This window comes from Hippocampus guttulatus, chromosome 8 (assembly GCF_054856545.1).
Source record: "Hippocampus guttulatus isolate MCC_2025c chromosome 8, RoL_Hgut_1.0, whole genome shotgun sequence".
NCBI lineage: Eukaryota > Metazoa > Chordata > Actinopteri > Syngnathiformes > Syngnathidae > Hippocampus > Hippocampus guttulatus.
In genome coordinates, this window is record NC_141268.1 from 23,278,988 (window position 1) to 23,299,475 (window position 20,488).

The 20,488-nt window shown below is 51.2% G+C and overlaps 1 protein-coding gene across 2 annotated transcripts in view; it reads left to right on the top strand.

The window, feature by feature from the left end:
- cdh4 (cadherin 4, type 1, R-cadherin (retinal)) overlaps nucleotides 1-20,488 on the top strand; it is a 91,370-nt gene that overhangs the window by 33,109 nt on the left and 37,773 nt on the right. The window lies entirely within an intron of this gene.

Consider the following 20,488-nt stretch of genomic DNA (forward strand, 5'->3'; position numbering starts at 1 on the left):
CCAAATTTTCTTTGTTTTTCTAATCTGCGGCAGACACGCGCATTTGGATCCCGGTTGCGCTTTGGTCTTTGGCCGTCGCCCGACAAAGTAAAATGTGGAAGAGTCTGCTGAATATTTTATGTCTGTTCCATTCTTGGCGGCCGTTTGACGTCAATGGGCACCTAAAATGCTGATTTAGTGAAATGAAGCGTCGCATATTGATAGTTATCGCTTTCCTACCTCGTGTTCGCACGGTCGATCAGAATCAGAATCCAACGTATTGGCCAATTATGTGCAAAACAGACAAGGAATTGACTTTGGCGGTTACAAGCCGTCCACGGGAACATAAACGAGGCGATGACACCTCGTGAACAGATTATTATTACGAATCGTTTCTCTTTTTGCTGAGACTGATCGAGTAGGCCTTATTCAGACGTGCAGACCCAAATCCGATTTTCGTCACAACGGTCACGTGAAATCCGAGCAAGGAAAAAAAAGCAGGTGGGGAGATTGTTTAGAATTCAATTCGCAACCAATATCGGCCTACGTGAGATGTCGTGCTCTCTCTAAAAATCCAATACGAGAGCGACAAACTGCAAAGGATGGATGCGAGGAGGCAGGACGTTAGGGAATAAACCCAAATAATTGGGGCCACCTTCAGCACCGGAGCTGGAGCAAAATTTCGAAGGTGGAAAAAGAAAGAACGGGTGTGCTCAACTGAGCGCTGGCCCCCTGCAACTAGCGGTAGCACGAGCACAAAACATACTTTGGGATACTTTTCCATCTTATTTCCGTGGTATGACATTGGCAGCAAATGATGCGAGCGAAAGGGAAACGCTCTGGTGTTTACATACTTCTGATAAATGACTGGCTGTTTGCTTTAATAGCTGCGGTGAATACAGAGAGGCGTGTAATTGCCTTTATGTTGATAATGGAGTCACTTCGGTGCTGGGGGCGTACACGCACGCACGCACGCACACACACACACACACACAGGCGCACGCACGTGCGCGAACGTATTCTTCCATCCCTCACCTCCTCCGATATTGGGTGGGTTTTCCACCTCGGGGCTCGATGTAGATGAAATGTCACCTTTAATGGAAAATTTGATAGAAGCGAAACAACAGCCAGGAATATTGCCTATGCGAGTAGCGGGGTAAGTGGTAGGGCAAGGTCAGCAGTAGCGCACCCCCCCCCACCCCCCGCCATTCTTCTTCTCCGAAAGAATTCACGGGGTGCTTGTTGCCTATTAGCAGCGAGGCGAATGCAGCCGGCGGGCAAGCGGGGCAACACGCTGCTCCTCTTAAATGGATGAGCGTACTCGCCGGAAGTGCGCTCGCATCCCCGCCGCCACTCGGGGGGGGGGGCTGGCTCACTGCGGAACAAGCTGAGGGGAGTGGACAGCGGCAATAAGCATCACGCCAGCCCTCCGTACGCAGCCGCCCTTTTCCTTTTAGTTCCGCCTCACTTCAATTGTGTCTTAATTGCTTTCGTATCGTGGGCGCGCATGAGTTGCTGTCCCACGAACGAGACCCAAACATCCCTCGGAAAGCCGGCGTTTTGTTGCCGCGCAGATGTCCGTCATCGAACGGCGGGCTATATTCGTGAGCTTCGGTGATGCGGAAATGGTGGAGGCACGCCACGGGCTCCGGCGTGACCTTCCCTGACCTCTGTTCAGCAGTGCTCGCCCACTTTTTTTTTTTTTTTTTTTGTCACGGACCAGTTGAGACAAGTGCATGCCCTGTTTTGAGGACCGCCAAGCTTTTTTTCTTGACTTTTCAAATGGGACGAGCCCCCGGCACAGGCGGTTGGGGACCACCGCCGTACAGCGCGTTGCAGCGATTGATGTCGACTGATCTTTTCTCACACTACTTCTGGTCACACGATACTCCCCGTTTGGCTGCGTAATTAATTCGCCTATTGATTGCATCCCATACATCCCGCACGCCGGCCGGGGCGGCCTGAAAGCTAAGCGCTGCATTGTGGGTTGAATGCACAATCAGTCTTCTGATTGCAAATCAGTCCTCACGAGGGCAATGGCTCGGGGTGTGCCGCGTTACTCTTTCTCTGCTGCCGAGGTAACGATTCGTTTCAAAGTCGACGCGGATTGCCGGGCGCAGCCGCTGGCCCGCCAGCGGCTTTTGACTTGATGTCAAGCAAGCTCAGCATTGAGATTTCATTTGAGTTGAAGAGCCTGGTTTTTGCTTTTAAACTCGTCCGCTGCTGTTCGGATGACGCCTCTGATTCAGATTGGAAAGAAAAAAGAACTAAACTTAAACCACTTTTTCCGTCACCTTTCTTTTACCCACAGCGGGGCCAATAAGGATCTATCGAGAAAAAAAAAGGAATACTGGACACATCCCAGCAACTTTGCCCCCACACGCTTTGGCATAGTTTCGTGAAAGGATTTGGAATGAGCATTTCAATGTAGTGAAGAAGCAAAAAAAAAAGGGGGGGGGGGGTTACGGGGGGTTACCAAACGGTCAAGTTCCCTTGAGTAAAATGCAAACCTGCAGTCTTGCCAACATTTGAGGTGCTATCAAAGAAAATAAAAGGGCAAGCGTGGGGAAGAAAAGTTGAGAAGAAGTGAATGGACAAGACGACTCTTGAGCTGAACTGAAATCCACAGCAGATGTGATTCGGCTTAAGTCAGCCTGGATGGCAGAAATGTCATGAAAGTTGGGAGAATGGCGTCGTCATGGAAACTGCTTTTTATTCAGCTGACAGGCGAGGGCGCGTGCGTGCGCGCGCTTCCGTCGGCAGATGACAATGCCCTCCGATAAAGACGCCATCCCGAGAAAAACGGCGGCTGTCGATCGCAGCGCGCGTCGACGTCGCCTTTGCCGAGGTCACGTCGTCCTCGGCGCTCCGCTGAGGATTCCAAAGGCTCCAACTGACTCCTTCTCCTCTTTGAATTTGAAGAGCACTTCCCTCAGGGCCTGTTTAAGAAAACATGTTGCCAGACGGGAGAGGAGACACGAAGATGACCTGCAGTGAGGAGACAGAGTCCCTCCCGCTCTTCATATTTCATGAGCGGAGAATGCGCAGGCGCTGAACTGCATAAAGGAAGGGGGGGGGGGGGGGGAGATTGAAACGTTGAGCGCCTTCTACTTATCACGTGTTTAAGAACCATGCGACTAATGGAATCAAAAAGGATAACACAAGTCGTGCTGTTGGATCAGGATTTGATGAATGAATGGTCTCCTAATCCGGAGCGTATGTGAGACGTTAGCCGCAATCTTCCTGTTCTCTGACGAGCGCCACAAATATGGATTTGTTACCGTGCTGGAGGCGAACGTCCTGTGTTAGCGCGGCGCCGCGCATGGGAGCGGCATATTTTCAGCTCAAGATGTCCCGACCTACCTCAGCATTGAGAGCTGTGATCACGGCTTGACGTGATCACAGAACTTCAGCACACGAAAAACACGTTTACTTTTGGTCCCCCCCCCCCCCACCTGTTTTGTCTCATAGACTGGCAAGCGTCCCCCGCCGCCCCCCCCCCCCGCCCCACACACACAAACACACCCAGTTTTAAACATTGCTCCTGACAACAAAGATGATTATAAAGTAATTTAACATTTTATTCACATTGATTTTTTTTTTCCCATTCAACCATTGTAAAATGCAATAAAAGAACACGGTCAACTACTAAGAAATGAACCAATCAGGAATAACAAATACGCCTTCTATTCTAAACACGATCATTTTTATGTTATGATGCCACATATGGCGTTAGCATCATTGCTACTTGCAAATGTGACTGATCAACAGATGACACTTATGGCTAGTTATTAGCGGCTCAACCGCTCATGTTGACGCTGGCTTTTTCATCCTTTCCACTTGATCACTTGGGTGCTGCTTTTTCAGCAGATTGCTTTTACTGTCTTGGTTTTGACGACACGCATAGCGCGCGCAACAGCTTCCTCCGCTGCATCGCTTCTCTTGTCCAAAATCGCTTGATCTTTGCAGGTCACGGCTGCCCTTCAGCTGCGCGTTTAGCTAGCCGCACATGCGGTCGATTCCTTTCTGTCTACCGGTTCTTCTTTTGTTTATTGGACCGATTGTGTTGATTTCAACTTGGGCGACTCTGATTGGCTCTCTAAGCGCACGTTTCCGCCACGTACGTTTGCTTGTAGCTCGCAGGTCTGTCATAGTGTGGCCCGCTCCCAAATGGGCCGAGGCCCGGCGCCGGTCCGTGGACCCCTGCTTTAATGCGTCTGTCTGCCAAAGTTGATGGAAATGAGTGGAGGCGCCGTGATTTAGATGGGCCGGCTCTTTTTATTTGTCCCCCCCCCCCCCCCCCCCCCCCATCATCGCGGGGACAAGTCAAGAGGAAAGCCCAAACGTCACCCTGCATATAACCGCGCTATCACATAAAGCAAAAAGACTTCAAGTCTGCCAGAGCAAAACTTTGGAGTATTTATAAAATATTAGTCACTTGTAGCTTGTGAAGAAGAACGAAGCGGCGGCTCGACGCTGCGGTCGACTTGTGTTTCTGAAATGTGGAACACTGGAGGCGAACGTGGCGAGCATGGGAGCAGACAAAAGTCTGCTCCTATTCTCTCGGGTGCTTTCTTGAGTTCTTTGTTGTTGTTGTTGTTGTGATTCCTGAACATAGGGAAAGCAAAAGTTGGATTTTCTTTTTCTTTTTTTCAACAAATCCTTTGAGAAGGTGGAATAATGGCTTACCTGTGCTGCATTCTCTGCATCAAATGAAATATTGATGCGTGTCAAATAAGTGCCAGCATTTCGAAAGGGATGGCAAAGCAGGGAAGAATTGTTACCCGTTCCCCTCAAGGGACACCCCCATCATGCACACCTTAACATTTCAATCAGGCCCAATACCCAAGAAGGACATTTTACAAGGGGAGGATTTATTGGTGCTTGAGAGTAGGGGTGTCCAAACGGAGGCCCGGGGAATCCATTCTTCTGCGGCCCGCAACGTGACCGAAAAAACCCAACTAAAAACGACATTTGACATGGGCGGCAAGGTTAGTTCATAAAAGATATTCCAAGATACCAATGAACCATCTTCAAAACACGGTCGTGAGGGGCAAAAATACTTTCCTCCACTTCACGATCCTCAAGTAACTGTTTGAAAAATGCTCACCTTACTCCAGCTTGTTCTTTTTGGGGTTCTGAACGCGGAGATTCGGCGGCTGTTCAGTGCAGAGCGGGGGGGCGGTTTGCCCTTTTTACTGCCGTCGCGGCCGCATCACATCAGCGAAAATGAGAGATACCCTCGTTACAAGTCCAGCAGTGCGTCGCAGTCGTTTTCTTTCGAACAATGCTCCGAGAACGTGAGCCGCGCAAAATGCTCTTCTCAACTCCCTCCCGTGAAAGAAACAAGTCGAGATGATGCTCATTTGCGGCTTTAGCTTGTTTTCTCACTCGCCACGGGGATCTTCTTGCGCTTTTACCAATGGAATCTTGCGGGAGCGCCGACAAAAGTAGAATTTATTGACGCGCCCATAATCATACGGCGCGCAGCTTCTCCGGCGCACATATAATGGAGCGCGAAGAGACCCGAGGGAGATTGTTAAAATAGAACGACAGGTTAACTAAGACCAGCGCCCAAGTATTCCCGCGTGGCGATCATCAAATAGATAGCGAAAGGGAGTAGTTCCGCGTTGCGCAAGAACGGGTCCCGGGTGGTTGCCAAATACTTTACCTCGTGGTCGTCGGTCCACTCGGGGCGCTAGAAGGAAGCGGAGAGGGAGTGTCGGCTTGAGGCCCAAATGGGATCGTCGGGAGCTCATCACACACTAAATGTCTATCGTGTGTGATAAAGCGGAGAGGTGCTCTGCCTAGCGGGGACGAAAGGGCCAACGGAGAAGCACTTGGCTGCCTAAACCCCCTCTGTGCGTGCGTCAGCGCACGGGGGCTTTGCATTTGCAGTAAACATCTGGCTGTGTCAGCGCCAGTGCATCCCAGTCGGGTCAACTCTTTGACGCACGCCCCCCCCCCCACACACACACACACACACGCGGCGACACAGACTTCTCTGGCTCCGATTCACGACATGCAAAAAACGGGAGCGGCAAAGCGTTCACATGAATGCAAACGCAAACATTTGGCCCTTTGAGAAGTGAACAAGCGGTTAGGGCAAAAGGGGGCGGTCCTGTTCAAGCGCAGGCAAAAAGATGTTGCGAGTGGCGTTGTGTACAAAGTGGAAGACTCTCGCATTCACTGGCGTATTTATTTTTTTGCCACCATTTTTGGACTCCTTATCTTTGAAAAGATATGCCCGCACTATTTAGTCCTCACTTTGTAAAAATGCCATTACTTTTGTCAAGCCCTGTAGATTGCGATAACATAAAAAAATAAATAAAAAAATGCACGTCAAGTTTAGCACACCTTGCTAGCGCAAATTGGAAGAATGCAAATGTTGGTTTGGTGCCGACCGACTGTGTTTTGGTCTTGCTATTCGGTGCTTTCTGCCGTCTCTGTTTAGTTGAGATTTCTCCACGAGATTGGATATCCGTCCACGCGTCCTTCCGAGCCGCTTTATCTCAGGTGGGTCGCGGGCCTCTCCCGGCCGTCTTCGGACAATCTATTCCGCACAGGATTCTCAACAAAGAATTTGCAATTGATTCTGATGCTTACCTCGAATTCATGCGACGTGCTAGCCTCCAATCGTTTCTTATTTTACACGCGGCCAAATCATCCGTTGTCGCGTCTGCCGTAATTTGTACAATGGATCAGGCAAATGCTATTCGGGTTTGTAGGATTTGCCATTAGATCTTTTTTTTTTTTTTTTTTTTTTTGATCCGCACGCTGAGGGCCACGCACATGTTCCATGAATCCCATGTTGATTAATTATCGCAAGGTCTTTGAGTATTTGTCGACGCATCCCAAAGGGACGGGGGGGCCTTACATAAAAAGTCTCACTGATGTGTACGTTTGAGGGCTAATCTTTTCAAAAGCAGCCACCTGTCTGGAAAAACACCGCACGTAGTCGCGCGTTAGCGCGCGCGCGTTGATCGATAAGGCGGCACGATATACGCTCCCCGTTGGGAGATAAAGCGCGCACACGGAGGAGACAAAACAATAAAAGCCGACAGCTAAAATCCCTTCTGCCGGCCCTTATATTTAATATGTGGCAACGAGAACTCAGTTGGTCTTTGGGCAGGGGCCGCGCAATGTTCATGCTACCGCTCGCTCACTTTAGTACGATAATGAATCCAAACCGTCGGCCGGCGCAGCCTGTCCTGTGCGCGTTCCCGCAAGGGTGCGCCGTGTCGCCCGGTCCCTTCTCCATGTCAACGCACACATCGGCCAGCACTGGTGGTGTCCCACTCCAATTATGACGAGCAGGGAACAAGCCCACTTCCCCACCAATCCTTGATGAATCATTGATTGATCGTGCCAGCGTTATGTTTAGTAAATACATGTTTGCGCTCTGATGAATACTTTTGTCCCGGTGCTTTATTTGTTCACTGTGATTTGATTCCTATGTATTATTTACTGGCTGAAATTGTTCAGTGGTTATTAGTCACTGCAAGGGCAACAAAGAACATTTGCAATCGCATTTGAAAGACGCCAACGCGCACGCACGCGCGCTCGCCGCGCACTCGGGCTGACCGCCGTGCGTTTGTGTGCCGGCGCGCGACGTTGGGAGCAATTTGTCGGTCTTTCGGCATTGCAGATAGCCATCCGCTTTCGCGGCTCCTTTGCGTTTGACACAACGTGAGCTGTGAAAGAAGACGTGGGCGCAAATGTCAATTTCTCCCGTTTCAGAGGTCGGTCGCCGACCGGATCCATTGAGAACTCTTTCCGTCGACAGAGTGGATGCATGAGAGCTGAAAAACGCTTCGTCTGGCCTTTGACGCGGGAAGGGAATAACGGAGACCGTTTTGCTTAAAATTAATGGCATTCCTCTCTTTGAATGATTCTCTTCACGGTGCTATGACGAGGATCCATCCGTTTTCCGATCCGCTTCATCCTCACAAGGGTCGCATATGGGACATATGCATGGGTAGCGATGGACAGATGAAGCATCACGAAGTACCTGTGATCATTTTTGACTCGTTCCCGATGGCACTCTTGGTTTAACGGCACAATGGAACACAATGGACGACGTGAACACGCCTTCGCGTCGTCACCCGGGCTGACGTGACCGGCAAAGTGTGATTGCATTCAAATTGTCTCGGATGGAGAAATGTGCTTTAAAAGCTCCAAATTCACACAACGCCCGTGATTCGACCTCAAAGGAAAATATGAAGAACGCTTGAATGGCAAAGGGTGTGCCTTTCGCCAAAGGGCCGGAAATGGATTGTTGGGCTGTTGGTGGAAGACAAACAAACATCGGTCCATTTTCGAATCCAATTCTCCTCCTTGCTGTCTTCGGGCAGTAGGCGGGGGACGCCCTCAAGCGGCACACATCTACAAATTTGCGCTCACCGTGCCGCCAACAAACAAACATTGACTGTATCGCCTAAACGGAAAAACAAAACGTGTCAAGGTTTTGCTTTGCTGTCAGTGGCCGAGCTCATCTGGGCTTTGTTACCGAGTTCAGTCGAGCATCTTCTAGTTGAACCGGTTCCACGCCGTCTGCATTTTGCCTGCTTCCCGTTGCACCTTCTTCCATTTGTGGCGGCCGTCTGGCTAATTGTATCACAAGGCGTCGCTGTTAGCCGTGGACGACGGTCCCCTCCGTCATCGCCGTCCAGCAAAGCGCAGCGTTTCCTCGGCAAAGATTGGACGTTCGTGCGAGGAGGTGGTCAGAGCAAAACCGCGCGTACCCGCTTGCAGGGCAGACAAACACGGGGCGTCGCCGGTGCGCACGCATTTGCTGGTTTCTCGGCGTCGGCGCAGGCTAACTGTGAAAAAGCCACGCCGCTGTGGACCATATGCCAAATGGGCGCCCGCCTGCCAATTTGTGCGGGGTGCTGGCAAGTGCGAGCAAGGCTGAATTTTTGACAGAGGGAGATGAATAATTGAACATGTGCGGAGGGAAGTTCTATTGGGATATCCGCGCGCGGAGAGAAGAGAGCTACGCGGGCTTTCCAACAGCAAAAACCTCATTTCGATTTGGACCCGTGTTCCAAGTCAATAGAGGGAAACAACTTTTGAAATGAACTCCGACGGCTTTGTTGCGTCGCGACGTAAACTTGATGGAAAGTCACTCGGAACTTTGATGGGAACGGCCGCGATCAAACGGGCCAAAGGCTGGCTGGCGCCTCGCGCTCCGCCGAAAACAAAGCGGATCCGTGAAAGCATCGGAATGTTTTTTTGGTTTTTTGCACATCAAAGGCATTTTAGATTAGCGTGAAAGGATGACGCGCACGGTGAAAGAGAGCACCTTGGACCAGCTGCAACGGCTGATGTCGTCATTGGGCCTCGAAGACTCCCCCCGTCTTTTCCAGTGTGCTTTTCGGCTCGATACGGTTGAGGACATGGCCGCTTTCAAAGTCGCGAGTCATTTCAACGCCGTATCTGCTGAGGTCAAGCCAAATCCATCGGTCCAGTTTTCTTCGAGCGCCGGAGATGTGAGATCATCTTTGGATCGTTTCTTTTCTGTTGGGAATAACAAGCGAGATGATGGGGAAACCTGTGCCGGTATTCATTCCGAGTCACAGATGGCCTTCTTTCTCATTCCTTCACGTGAAAACACTGGCCTGATGTTGGACACCCGGACTGCCGAGTCATCATATGACAATATGCAGGACAAAAGGCAGATGAAAGAGGAGGGAAGTCATGACGCAGTTGAAAAAGTGAGCCAACGGAAGGAGGGGCTTTTGGACAATGTCGTCGCGCCCTTGGACCGTTGCCGCAACCGTCCAGCGGAGCGTTTGTCACTCGCCGACCTCCGCCTCAGTCCCCAAATCGATAGCCCCGCGCTTGGAAAAAAAGCTCGCCGTCTTCGGCCCGCCCGTGTCTTGGCGCGCTCCCCCGCGACCCCCCCCCCCCCCCCTCCTCTCCACGGAGTCGTCTTCTCGGCCTTCTCAATGCAAAGCGGCTGCCGGCTCATCCTCTCGGAGCTTAATTGGCTCCTACCTGGGGCCGCGGGGGCAAGGTGTAATTGTGAGAAGAGAAAATGCGCCGCTTGGCTGCTTTTGGTGTCCTTGTCTATAATCTCCGCATCGATTCTGCTTTTTCTGCCAGCCGCGCACATTGTTCAACCCCATCGAGCGCATCGGGAAGGCGCCCGGACTCGGTCTCGGCCGCAGCTCGGCGCGCGGCGGCAAAGGATCAATTGGACGTTGCGCCTTTACTGGCTCATCGTTGCCAGTGGGGGCGGGGCGCTTTGCAGTTCTCCCCTCGAGGCTACAGCAATTCTCTCGGGAGGTGCACCGCCGCAAACAAAAGCGTTTTGTTTTTCATGCGGTCGTGTCATCAACAAATTTAAAGCAGTAGCTGTGAGTTGGAAAGTCATGTCATCACCACCCCCCCCCCACCCCCCCCAAAAAAAAAAATTGTCAATGCGTTCGCTGCAGTGTTCGCTACAGTACTGGACAGTGCAGTGAGTTTGACTATTTTCATCAATTAATATTCAAATATCAAACCCTGGAATTTTCCAATGCTATGCGGCAGTTCTTTTCACAGTAAAGTGCAACCGCGACACGTCCGTTTGCGGTATAATACGAATCCAATGCCAACTAGGAGCCAAGTGAAGTGCAAGTCTTGCTGAGCTTTCTTTTTCTTCTTCTTTTTTTTTCTTCTTGAACGAATGGAGACAGCCACGAAGCTCTTGAAGTAAACTCACAAAGGACCCGCGCGGCAGATGGTTTGTGTAAAGGAGGTGTGCAAAGAAGTAGCGGGAAAGAACCAAGCAAACAAGCCTGAAAATAGCATCCTGTCTCCTGTGAGCAGCGCTTTTTTTTTTTTTTTGCCAACTCGCCGTTAACCAAAATCTGACCTGCTGAAGAATGCCATCCGGCCTATCGAACAGCAGTGACGTGTGTGTCATTTCCGAATGCATCGAGCATTTATCAGGGACAGCTGATGGAAAGAAAAGCGCCGACCGCCGCACGAGGTTGAGCTCGGACCGGCCGTCCGTCCCGGCGGAATAAAAGAAGCTTAGACGCAGCCTTTGCCGACAAAGGCGGACGGGGCGAGCCGCCGGCTTGGTGGCCACGAGTGCATTTTCACCCGTTAGACGCGTTGGCCCGCTTATCGCGCGGCGCTCCGCTTGGAAAACGAGACTTGAATGCTTTCATGTTGGTTCTCGAGCAGCGAAAGCCGCCTTTGCTTGCAAAGCTTTCGGAAGTCTCCCGAATGCTCTCATTACATCCATCGGTCCGTTTTCTGAAAGCGCCTAATCCTTAGGAGCCTCCCCCGACCGTCTTCGGGCAGTGGGCGGGGTCCTCCCATGAACCGGTCGCCAGCCGGTCGCAGGGCGCACGGAGACCAACGACCATTCGCGCTCACTCTCACTCACCCAGGGACAATTTACAACGGCGGTGTTCAAAATAAGGCCCGGGTGCCGTTAGCGGCTCGCCGTCAAACTTTCAGCGGCCCGCGACGTGACTCCACCCCCCAAAAAATAAATAAATAAAATTGACATTTGACATGGGCCACAAGATTAATTACAAAAAGTGAAGATGGGCAGAGTGAGAAGGGAGGCTGTCAGAAAAACGGGCGCCGTGACTACGAATACATTTGTTTTTATACTGTCGAATTTCTCTCCATATTCAAAGATACACGAAGAAAAGAAAAACACAAATAATCTTCAAAAGTGAATCAAGATGATTCCATTTTAGAAGCCAAAATAGTTTCCTCCAGATTTCTGAAGACATCACATGAACGATCGTGCCGTCTGCTCTCACTACACCCAAAAAAACTAATAAAATAGGACACCGTAGGCTCCGTTGGTCGGGCTGGCGACATTTAGCCCTTTAAATGTTAGCCATCTTTGGAAAGAAAAGAGGAAGTCGCGGAAAGAACAAGAGCGATCGGTGATCAGTCTAATCACCTCTGCTCATCGTGATGGGATTCTGCCGCAAGCTGCAGAAAATCTCCGCTTCTGCTCCCGTAATCACGCCGCTTGATTATTTCAGCCACGATGTCTTGTCCAGCAATTAGTTCACACTTTTATTTGAACGTCCCGCCTGGGACTAACGACACGCCATTTCCCGGGTCGAACGATAGCGACACCGCGGCACACATTACGAGCAGCAGAAAATGGCCGAGTACGCCTCCTTTCATCATCGGCCCTCACTGTGGCATTTCTTTCCTTTTTTTTCTTCTTCTTCTTTCTTTCTCTTCGAGCTCACCTTTCAACACATTTGACAATAAAGTTGTATCCAATCCAATTTTCCCTTCTTATCCTCTTCAGTCTCTCCGGTCTGAGCCGACCACGTTTACCCGTCTTGCAAACTAACGTGAGCGTTTCTTGATGTTCAAATGCGGAGGCGCTTTCTTCTCAGCTCGAGCTCCCATCCCGGCGGTGGCGCAAAATCTTCAGTGGCCCCTCTTGGAGCTTGAAGAAGCAAGTATTGAAATAGCGACACCCACGCTTGAATGAGCTCCTGCCCTCAGAGTGGGCTGAGTTAAGCTCATGATTGACACCCGAGTCTGCCTTTTTCTATCGAGAGCATTTCGCGCGCCCCCCCCCCCCTCAAAAAAAAAAAAGAGAAAAGGAAAGAAAAGCAAGTCATCATTCACCTCAAACTGAACTTTTCCCAGGAGCGCTTTGGCCGAGGCCATTTGCGTGAGTGCCTTCTACCTTGCGCCTTTGGTGCTTTTTCTCTTGTCGGGCTGCCGTTCGAGCGGCAACAATTTGCCTGCCAATCAGCGCCGCCTCTCGCCGCCTCTCTCTTTCGCTGCCAATTGTGGGTGTCGAGAACAGACGGGAGAAAGCGGCCTTATCGCCAACGCCGGACTGCATTTCTAAATGCAGGCTGGCCGTTGGTTTGAGCCGGGAATGGTGTGAGAAATTGCCTTTGGATGCGTTCCGGTCGGACATAAATCTTAGTTGTGTCTCTCCATTTGCTCCACGGTGAGACGAAGTGCCTCGCTTTGTGAGGACAGGCGTCTCGGAAGAGCCGGAGCGCGGTCGTCACTCCCGTCTCCGTGCAGACCGGCTCCGTAAAAGGGTGTGAAAAGTTCGGGAAAGGAGGAGGAAATGGATGCGCGTGGCCGCGGCCGCGGCGGTGTGAGAAGGAGATGCCGTGTGTCGCTGTCACAGTTGGTCTTAGCGGCGCGGAGCTCGGCGCCATCAGACACGCCGCCCCGCACCTTGCGCTTTGCGTGTGGCCCGCCTCACGCCTCCGACATATCGGGGAGCTTTGAAGCCCCTTTTCAGACGCCGAATGTACGACAGACAGCAGTCAGCGGTGCGGGCAGATCGTCCGATGTTTTCCCCTTTTCCTCATCCTTCCGTATGGAAGAAGCCTCATGCGTTGGCGTCCTCGGGGGCAATGCTGGCATCAAGTAGAATTAGATAGTGTTCAGCCTGTGGCGAAAATGTCGATCCTTATCCCCAAGTGCGCATCCCAGAATGCACCCGTTGACACGGTGTGTATTTTGCCCCCGCGGGAGGCGCCTCCTCCTACTCCCAAAGAGATGAAAGGCGACTCCCTCTGCTCTCTGATCCGGCTGCCCCGCTGGTGGCGGCGCCTCATTTGATGCCCGATGGACAGAAACCGCTCAGCTCGACGCCTACGGTGCCCTCCAACCAAACGCCGCTGCGGACTTCGGCCAAGCCCCGCGTTGATACAAAGTCAAGATTTGCTGAGAAATAGCTTCTTATTTCATCCCGTGGTTCAGTCTTTGAGTTCATATCCGCGCACTAAACTTTCGCAGCACTTGTTTGAACGTTACACAACTTGGCAATCGTCTGCTTTCCATGCGGCGAAGGCCGATTTTCGCCAATCTCGTCACGCGAGATTACTTAACGCCAGAACAAAACAGCAATGGCGGCGATTGACAAACTGCGTTCGTAGCTGGAAAAAAGATTTACCGTCATATTTTTTGGACTGAGAAATTTCCTTGCGTCCCAAAAACGCACATTATTTGGAACTGCTCGTCTGGCGGGAAAATTATGCGTCTAGGACGCGGGACGCAGAGGTAACGAGATGGCTGTATGTATATATATATATATATGTGTATGTATGTTCCTTGCCTCACTCCCCAAAACATGCACGCCTGTGGATGTGCCTATTTTGTGGTGATGTCATGATGAACTCTTCCTTTTTGGAACAGGATCATTGCAATATCCATTGTTGAGCGGAGAGCAAAATGTTGAGGCGGTGCCATGTAGGTCTCCTCGGTCTGACTCTAAAATGAGGCCGAATCAATGCAGAGAGCCCCGATTCAGCACAAGACAACTCTGGGAAGGGAATGAGCATCCGACGCGCTCTCCGTTTAATTGCAAAGGGCCCCGATGACGGTCTTCAGGACTGAGCCTTCGTTTTCTGCTTGACTGGCATTCTCCGTTGAAAACAAAAACAAAGCATGAACCGGGAATTGAATCGGCTCAAGGTGTTTTCGCCGTAATTGACGAAATCATCAACCCTCGACTGGCAGAAGTCTGCCTGTTTTCACGCGTGTTCGCGGTGACCTTGAATGCGCTTTCACTTTGAGAGGCTCGTTTTAGATACTCTGTCGCCTTTGTTGCGGATTTGTCGACGATAAAAGATCGCCAAAAAGCAGAGTTTGGCACCGATTAACGTTCACGATGCCATTCGTTTTGAACCGAAAAGCACAGAAATCAATTTGAAGTGCCCGAGACCACGAGACGGACCTCCAAACGGAAGAAATGCTCAACCTCAACTATGATCAAGTATTCTTTCATGAATTCATTTTGGAGCATTTGGTTGGCCTTTAAAGTTCAAAATGATGGCCTTGATTATATGCGGAGTGGGGAGGGTTACTTTTCAAACGCATTCCGACACAGTTGCGAGTCACGTCCAAGTACCACACGATTAAAGTCATGTCACTTGGGTACTTTGAAATACTTTTGAAGTACAGTACTCCAATACTCGGGAAGACTCCATGAAAATAGTGCTGCAACGCACCGACATACGCAGTGGAGCCCAGCTATTTGTCGGCGAAATGGAGCCGGCTAGCCCACAGGCACCAAGAAGAATAAGAAGACAGATACTTTATTCATCCCATGAAGTGAACCGGATTTGCTTGCGAGCAAAGTTGTTGATATCATGTGCGGAATCGAAAAAGAGGACAAATGATGTTATGAAGGCAACGTTTGCAGCAGTGGTTTCAAATCTCACCGCTCACACCCACGTCGCACGCGCACTCACGCTCGCAAACGCACGCCGTAATTATGATGCCGGGCTGAAGACGAAAAATGACGTCACTGGGAACCGTTTTATGTACGTAAGTATGGCCATTTTTATGGCAAATGTGGTTTGAGATCTGTATATATATATATATATATATTTCGAAATATGTAACGCCGGCACCTGTATATCTTGTAACTCTCAAGCCTGAAAATCTTCCTCTTCCAAAACTTGGATTCCATTTGCTCAGCCGGTTGGCTCCACGCTGAGCGCCTGCAGTATCACCTCTGCTTGACACTTTAAGCTTCTGCTGAAACAGGCGGCACGCAGGCTCTCGCCTGCCGAAGGACACCTTTGCGTGCTCATAAATAACCATGGCCAATGCCGCGGCTGTGTAGTGCACACGGGGGTCACCTGGGCGCAAGGAGGACTCTCTTGTCAGAGTGGGCGGCTGGATCCTCCCACGGCCTTCGCAGGCTGTTGGATTTGATCGCATCAATTTCCCCCCCAAAATGCGACTTATACTCCAGTGCGACTCATGTATGGGTTTTTTTTTGTTCTTTATTACGCATTTTACGGATGGTGCGACTTATACTCAGGAGCGACTTATGGTCCGGAAAATACGGTAGAAGTCGCACTGGAGTATAAGTTGCTTTTTTTTTTCATCAGTTAAAGAATAAAGAGCAGGCTGAATGGGTGGAAGAGTTGCTCACAAAATTACGCAGCACCACGAAAAACATGAACAGGAAAGGTGTCCAGTGTTAATGTAACAAACATTTTTACGTAACTACAGCAAAAAGAACACAATAAATGGACTTTTCCTCAAAACCTGTAGCTGGCGATCCTACTCCAAATCACAAAATCCGTTGAATTCTTCCTCCGAATAACTCCGGAGGGAGACGAAGCGGAACTTGCTCTTCTGCGTGGCCGTCGTGCGACTCGTAATGGGTTCCGCTTCCAACTTGCGCCCCTTCTGAATCCAGACAGGATGGTCTCGCGCTTTGTCCGTCCGTCCATTGCATAGCTTGCAGAAAAGTTGCACGGCGCATCGTCCCGCTTGCTCTATTTTCTTTCACGGATAAGAGCTGCTCGCTCTCTGTGTTGAAGTTCATCCCCGAGGTGCGTGATGAGGCGCAATGTTCACGCTTTGCTTGCTCAGCTTCTCCGAAAAGGTTCGCCTTTATGAAACGTGATGCCGGAGAACTTTTATTTTCATCGCCGCACGGAGCTTTTGGCTCAACGCCGGCCACTACGCAAGTGTGTGTTTTTGCCCTTCTTACAGCAGGAGTCAGCAGAGCACTGTTATGGCGGGACTGGAAGGACAGAGCGCGCGTAGCACTCATTAAGGAGCGCCGCGCTCATGTTTCATCACATCGCGGCCACGTCAGTCGGCCGCTTGTGTGTCGGATTCGCGTGCATACGTAATTATTTGCCTTGCGGGGCGATTCAAAAGCAGATGCCTAAATAATGATGTCAAGCAGATTTGTTGTTCTCATCCGCTTTAAGATGAAAGGACAAGTCGATTCGGGCAATCGTTTAGTGTCCGCTGCAATCCGGCGGAAGCGCTCGCAGAGAACAAGCAACCTTTGAGGGAAAATTGCGTCACGTCCGACGTCTTTTCCAGCAAGGCCGAGCTGCAGAATGTTGCAGTGACAAATGATCAACGTGGCACGTCGCGCATCGCTAATTACTACCAAATGACTTACATCTCCGTTCGTGTCCCGAACAAAGCTTCCCCGTGTTCGCTACAGTGTACCAAGGCCCATGCGATAAAATACACTCAGGACTACACTGCTGTCACTCGCGACATCCGCGCACGCGCGCACATTTGCACTCGCTAGAACAGAATGACCTCGTTCTGCCAAAACCCGTCCGTCTTCCCCACTGCGCGCCGCCTTCGGAGGTGCGCTCGCGCACTGGGCTTTGTGGAGTTCAGGCTTTCAGCGAGCGCGCTCCCTCTGCGGGCCCGTTAAGTCGTTAGCTCACACGGTTCGTGCATTAAAAGCGCCTGCGCCTTTGATTCCGGCCAGAGTGCCCCAGTCGGCTGCGGTGAGCGGGCCCATTCGCTCCCGAGTGCGGCGGGGGTCTCTCGAATGTGAAAACGAGGTCTTTTCGCAGGGCGCCCGGTGGAGGTGGGCTGCAAAGTGTTGGACAAAGCATCTGAGCGTTGCCAGGCAACGTTATGATCACGGGATGTCAAAAACGGCAACGGCGTGAGTGCAGCGCGGGGGGAAAAGTGGACGCAATCTGGCTTTTGCTCTTTTTATCGGCAGGCCATTTACAGCTTCGCGGTCAACTGCTTAGCGCGTCCGCCTCACAGTGCAGCGGCGCAGGGTTCGAGTTTGCGTGTTCTCCCCGTGCTCTCACGCCTTTGGTGAAGATCTTCTTGTTGTGGCGGAGAGAAAAATAAAGCAGATATGCCGTTCCGTACGGGTACAAAACTGGGCATCGCTTCTCAACGTTCGTTGCCTCGGCACTGATGCGAACCATCTCCGGTATGCCAACCTTACAAACGGAATTATATCAAGAGCCTTCTTTCCCTTGTTGGGATTATCGAACTCTTGAAAGCTCGCGCGTGATTGCGGCTCCAAAATTGCGTTCGAAGGCCTCTCGGTAGGACGGGAGCAAAAGATGAAAGGCAAATGTGGTGTGACCAAAGACTGTGTGAGCGCGGGATCAAGCGGTGTCAGATATTCCGGGCGGACTCTACGATGACTGACAGCCAACCAATCGATAGCCGCGCAATGAAGATGGAGGGGGGGGGATCATCTGCCCTGAATATGCATAGATGTCAATTTACTTTCTCAAATGTCAACATTCAGATCTCAAAATGCAGACCGCCGCTTGATGGAGAGCAGTCACGAGAACAGCTGATTGGCCGGACTCGAGAAGGGGATGGCCGCGCCGGCCGCGATCGGGAGGGAGAGGCGTCGTGATACCACAAAGTTGCGAGGTCGGCCCAGGCCACGGAGCTTTGCGCCCAGCGCGGCCAACGGATATTGCCGCGACCGGCAGAAGGATGCGCTGGCGTGACCATGTCAGAGGCGGCGCTGTCGTGCGAGCTGCTTGGCCGACAGCGACCGTTGCTTTCAACGCGACAGCAGAAATGAGACCCGAGCGTGAAAAGGACTCCGTGTCCACGCGGGTGTCAGTCCCCTCCTGTCCTGTTACGGTACCGAAGGTGGAAAACTTCCTGGGTGATGTCGTGGCCCACATTCGGTAATTTGGCTGCGAAAGGCAGAACGTTTGGACAGCGGACAACTGTAACCCGCCACAGAATTGAACAAAGCGGAATGTGATACATGAAACGAAGCGTGACAATGGAGGGCATCCAGCATTTTATGTGCGGGGGGGGGGGGGGGGGGGGCTTCGTGTGCCTGTTTACGACGTGAAAAGGCCAGCTTGTTTTTTTCTTTTGGAATAAAATGGTGACCTATCCATTCGTTGATGCATTCTATCATCTCGGAGCAGTTTTTTTACAATAGCTGTCCAAGTGCCCATTTCATGCTGAACAGGGCCCCCCCCCCCCCTCGCCTTTCCATAGCTCCGCGGTCTATTTTTATCTCCTCACAAGCTCCCCGGCCCGTTTGCTAATCTTCATGGCTTTCTTTTCTTTCTCTCCCCAACCGCTTGATCATCTTTCCGTATCTCTTTATTTGGCGTATTCCGTTCCGGGGCCGCCGTCTTGCGCTAATAACCGTGAGCCGCAACTGTCAGCGGTCCTGTCGGGCCGGGAGCATTTGTCGATCAATGACGTCGTGGCTGTTGCTCAATTTGTTTCCTGCTGTGAAGTGTGCATTTTAGCCGGGTGAAGACGACGACGTGGCCGGTTTGCGTTCTGATGTGCTTCTCTGGAAATAACCGATCAAACCTTTTACGGCTTCAGACAACCGAGACGGCATCGAATGTCCACGTCCGGAATGTCCGATCAAATAATAACAACGAGCCTACCTATAGCGCCCCAATGTATCACGACGCGCGATGGCAGCAAATGGCGTGATCGTGTGGCCGTCCGATTTATAAAAGTCCGAGGGCGCCTTTAAAGGACGTCAGCTTGGTGCGGGCTGCCCTTGTTTTGGTTCCGAATGCGAGGAAAATCTATTCGAGCCTGATCATTTGGTTTGTTTTATCGGGTGTCAGAGAAGCCTAATCGCTCGGCCTATGTTTACCCACACCGGTGGATCGTTTTGTCCTTTTAACGAGTCCAGACGCGATCTGTCTTGTTCTTTTTCCGCCAAAACTTTGGCGCGCGCGATCGTGGAAAGATGACTGTTTAATGAGCACATTTAGCCATCGGAGCAGAGAGAGCAGCGGTGCCGTTGAAATAAATTTCAATCTTTCCACGCCGCTGTTTTCTGCCCTGTTCCGATCGTGTCTTGCTTATCCCCCCCCCCCCCCCCCCCGCCCGTTCTTCAATTGGATTCTGTCCCTGAATAACCGCAGGAGCGGCACATGAGCGATGGCAAATGGCCGAGCGAGCTTGCCGCATTTCGATAAAAACACAAAAGACGTTCTTTTCTGCTGAGATGGTTCGGGGATGGACTCGTTCTTCTCACGTTTTCCTCGGCGTCTGGCTTCAGGTCGGACCGAGTCGAGCGAGTTAGAAGGGCTGACGCATCGAATGCCGGCGAGGCGAGGCCAGTCTGAAGGAAGAGCGGTAAAAGTTTCGGAAGCTGACGCTGAGGCGGACGTGCTAACCCACCGTGCCGCGCTTCAAATAGACTAAAATTAGTGAACAATAACTAAAAACAAATAGCGGCTGTTCCTTTCGTCTGTGCGCGCACGTTGGCCTTATGGGGGCTTGCGCGGTGCCGTGCATGGATGGAGTACACGCTTCGAAGGAGATAAGAAGAAAGTTACGATTGAACTCTTTTCATTTAATGAACGGGGGGGGAGGGGGGGGGGCTTACGATGCCTGTGTGTAAATGTTCGTTATTTGAAGGAATATCACTCCCATGCCCATTTCCTGATGAGCATGTCAATGGCAGTCTGCATTGGCTTCGGCATTCGCGTTCGTAATGTTTTCTTGTTTTTCATTATACAGTGTGTGCGTTTAGTTTTGTGAAAAGCGTGCGAGCATCGCAGTGCATTCCGGCACGGTTACAACGGCACCTTTTTCTTCAGTTATCATGTTTTGAAGATGGAGAGAAGCCAACATGGAAATCCGGTCACATGTTGATGAGATGCTCGGCGCTAAGTCACACCAACACACAACCGTGAGATATTTTGTTTGTTTGTTTTCCCGCAATCCCCCGTGCCAGGTATTTGTTTGTGTGTGTACGTTCAGGGGGATGGTTTTGATTTCTGTTCGGCGGTGCTGCAAA